This window comes from Benincasa hispida, chromosome 1 (genome assembly GCF_009727055.1).
Source record: "Benincasa hispida cultivar B227 chromosome 1, ASM972705v1, whole genome shotgun sequence".
NCBI classification, from domain to species: Eukaryota; Viridiplantae; Streptophyta; class Magnoliopsida; order Cucurbitales; family Cucurbitaceae; genus Benincasa; species Benincasa hispida.
In genome coordinates, this window is record NC_052349.1 from 12,376,911 (window position 1) to 12,381,604 (window position 4,694).

The following is a 4,694-nucleotide window of genomic DNA, read 5'->3' on the forward strand; positions in this document are numbered from 1 at the left end:
ATAATCAACACAAAGTATCGCTTAAATCTCGATTGTGAACTCTTAGGGACGTGAGAGCTAAAAATAACGTATCGTATATGTTATTAATCTCCCACTGAAGTGTTCTAATAACTTTATCATATATAAGTTATTAAACTCTCACTGAAGTGTTCTATTAATTTGGGTAAATTTATACTTAGGTTCTTTTTCGGCTAATTAAAACAACCTTAAGTCCAAGTGGTTTATCCAAGTATAATGCTTATAGTTGAATTTTAACCTACAATGTCTAAGTGATAAACTGTTTTATTACCTCACACTGCTTACGTATGCTTATAAAATCGGTTAACAACACTCAATTATTCGGTCATAATCCCCAGGTAGGAGGTATTTCGTAGACTGTCAACTTAAGTACCCCCAGCCTTAGACAGGAATATATACCGATTGAGTTTGTAAGTGTGATTTATAAGATAACGACCTATTTTAACTATTAAAACAAGTGTTTAACTTATATGAGCATGCAACTTATCTTCGTTATGGGTTTTAATGTCTAAACTCAATTTTATAACAACTTATAAAAATTAAACATGCTCTCACATCCACAACATGCATCAAAAGCATTCAAATTTAATAAATTTAAATAATGAAATGTTTAGAACATTAGAAACTCAGAATAAAAAACAAAAGTTTTCGTCCAACGTCTATCTATGGCACCTAAGACTTGGTCACATAAATCTTAATAGGATTGGGAGATTAGTCAAGAGTGGACCTTTAAGTCAGTTAGAAAATAACTCTTTACCTCCATGTGAATCCTGTCTTGAAGGAAAGATGACCAAGAGATCTTTTACTAGAAAAGGTCTCAGAGCCGAAGTACCCTTAGAGCTCGTACATTCGGACCTTTGTGGACCAATGAATGTCAAGGCTCGAGATGGGTATGAATATTTCATTAGTTTTATTGATGATTATGGTCATGTTTACCTGCTTCATCATAAGTCTGATTCTCTTGAAAAATTCAAAGAATATAAGACTGAAGTTGAGAATGAATTAGGTAAAACAATAAAGACACTTCGATCAGATCGAGGTGGAGAGTATATGGACATACGATTCCAAGATTATTTAATAGAAAATGGGATCCAGTCACAACTCTCTGCACCTAGTACACCTCAGCAGAACGGTGTATCAAAAAGAAGAAACCGAATCTTATTAGATATGGTTTGCTCTTTGATGAGTTATGCTCAATTGCTTGACTTCTTTTGGGGATATGCACTTGAATCTGTTGTCCATATTTTGAACAACGTTCCCTCTAAAAGTGTTTCAAAAACACCTTATAAGCTATGGAAAGGGCATAAAAGTAGTTTACGTCACTTTAGAATTTAGGGTTGCCCAGCACATGTGTTGGTACAAAATCCCAAGAAATTGGAACATCGTTCAAAGTTATGTCTATTTATAGGTTATCAAAAGGAAACAAGGGGTGGTCTGTTTTATCATCCTCAAGAAAACAAGGTATTTGTATCAACAAATGCCACATTCCTAGAGGAATACCACATTAGAAATCATCAACCAAGCAGTAAAATAGAAAGAAATTTCAAAAGACGCTACAGATAGAGCTAGTTCATCTAGTAAGTAGTAGATAAAACTAGTACATCTGGTCAGTCACATCATTCTCAAGAGTTGAAAATGCCTCGACGTAGTGGGAAGGTTGTTCATCAGCCTGACCATTACTTGGTTTTAATAGAAACACAAGTCGTCATACCTGGTGACGGCATAGAGGATCCATCGACCTATAAACAGGCGATGAAAGATGTGAACCGTGATCAATGGGTCAAAGCCATGGACCTCGAAATGGAGTCTATGTACTTTAATTGTGTCTGAAAACTCGTAGATCAACCAATTGGTTGTAAGTGGATCTATAAGAGAAAACGAGACCAAGCCGGTAAAGTACAGACTTTTAAGGCTCGACTTGTGGCAAAGGGTTATACCCAGAGAAAGGGAGTGGACTATGAAGAAACTTTCTCTCCCGTTGCAATGGAAACACTTTCCCTTAGCAACTTATGGACGCCTACTTGGGGTGACAGACGGTGGGTTAGCAGGTGCCTTCCCTTTTCCCTTACCACCCTTCTTCTTCTTTCCCTTTGCAGAGTTAGAAGTAGAAGGTGCAGACTTCGTTCCTGAGGTCGAACCTCTATGGAACATCCTGGAGGATGAAGTAAAATTTGCCTCACCCTTCTGCCTCTTCTTACTTTTCAGTAAAGATTGGTATGTCTACAACTCGTTGAGGAGAGTTGTAAGGTTATATTTCACTTTGTTAAGAATCACATTACTAACAAGGTGCAGGAAGCTCTCTGGCAAAGAATGCAGAATTATGCTAACCTGGCTGCGTTCATCGATGGTAGACCCATTCAACTCCGCCACATTAAAGTGGACCATCATGTTAAGCACATGTTCACGAACAGAGGTGCCTTCTTCCATTTTGGAGTTGAATATGTATTTAAGAGCCTCATGCATAAGCTGTTCAGAAAGTTGTCCAAACATCCCCTGAGTGTTGATGTATTTTGCTAAACACTTTGTAAACCAAATCAGTTTTGCCCAAAAATAGGGTTTTCAAGTACCCTTTCAGGCGGCTGCTTAAAGTTATTTCAGACTTTCTATTTGTGGCCATATGATGGCACTACAGTTGGAGTATGCATGTGTTACTGAGACCATATTTCCAGGCTAACGCAGCTGGGGTGAAGGTTTACCGTTTGCCGCCTTGCTGGGATTGAGACATTCTCAACCATTAAGCAGAAACCAACTCTTGGATACTGAACCTAACAGCGCACATTTTTTTGGTCGCAGAATCGTTTAATGTTGTAAGCTATTCCGCGTACAGTGTAAACGCCTCGCATTTTCAGTGCAGATGTCCCGCCCTAATTGCAGCCCACCATTAGGAAGAAGCAAATTCATGGACAAGGCTTATTTACAAGAGATCAAATAAAGAAATGGCTCAATTGTCAGTCCTTTAGGGGACACTCTCAGGATGCCTCGAGGCAATGCGCAGTAACTTTATTCAACCTAACAAGGAGACGATGGGATATGCTGTCCACACTTCCCGCTTCCACTTACTATGAAAACACTCCTCTCTCATCCGCAACCTTGATATTTACGTACCCAACACATCCGTTGAGGGGACACACAAATCAGGTGCGTGGAGGCCAAGGGCCTAAGATCTCACAGTGTGGACTCATTTTAGGAGAAATGTGAAAAGCCTTAAGTGAATGCATCTCAATAATGCCCAATGTATCTCCACTGAATGTTCTACCTAGGGTTTCATTAACCGAGACATAATCCGAACTACTGATTTTAGTCTAAGTCATCTTTTTTAAATCTTGCTCATTAACACAACGTTGGTCTATAGAAATATGTAAACAAGTTCAAAGGTAGGTCACATTTAACACTTAATGGACTGTCCTTAACTTGCATGCATGCATCAAATCTTATCTATATTCACTCTTTCTAGTAAGTGTCCCAGGTAAGGGGTGTTATTGTTTCTATCAACTTAAGTACTCTAGGCCTAGAACAGAAACACCTTTAGACAAAAGGTCCCTTATAGTATATTGATACTTTACCACTTTAACCTTTTATTGCCAATTTAATCCTATTAACTGAATAAAAATTAAAACCTTATGGGCGTTGCTTAATCGTATTAGAACCGTGATTCTTAGGTCTTGTGATTCCAAGATTTAAAACACTTTAAAACGCATGAATTTAAACCATAAGTGAGCATGCATGGTCTTTTGCTTATTTCTTTTAGTTCTGATTTCTCTTTAACATTTTTAAAAAGAAACAACTAAAAACCATTGCACACAACGAGGCATTTATAAAACTTTTATAAAGTAACCCTATGTGTCAACTTCATGCAATGTCTAGATCATTACTATACAATGAACTTTATATATAACACCATAACAACCAAACAATACATGCTATCTATTCACCCTTATACTATAACATTATGAATATACAAGATGATGCATGGTCAAACTTTTTTAATGCATGCCATAAAATAACTTCTTATATTATAATGATGCGATGAGCATGCTCCTTAAAGTAATTAAATCATGCTCTTTTAATTTATAACAATTTACAATAAAGAGAGATGCATGACCGATTGCATAACGCTAAAGTGGTGATTTTACTATATGTGCATACCATAGTTGACATAGTAAAAAACATTACATCGCATGTAATAAATTAAAGGATTAATGCGACCGAGGATTGAGCCTTTACAAAAAACAATATCGAAATGAAAGAACCCTATACTATTACTTTTCAATTGAAGTCTTAACCAGTTTCACAGGCGAATCTGGAGTCTTGAACCGCTAGGGGATTGGGCTCGTGTAGTAAACTACAGTTGGATGAACGACGGTTGTTCAGCGCGCACTATACTAGATAGAAGCATATAGTTAAAGCGATCGCGTAGACGACGATTGAGCGCTGCGAAACCTTAATCGTCCATGCGATAGTGTAGCAACGGCGATGGGTAAACGACTTACGAATGCATACTCTAACGAATCGTTTTAGTCAGTTACTACGATGAAGTTGCTGACTAAACGATTCGTTTAATGTGCATCGCGTAGCGTGATGACAGGTAAATCGATTTACTTGCGTTACTAAAGCGTCGTTTAGTCAGTTACTAAGCGATTGAAGTTTGCTTACCTAAAATGATTCGTCTAGGCGTG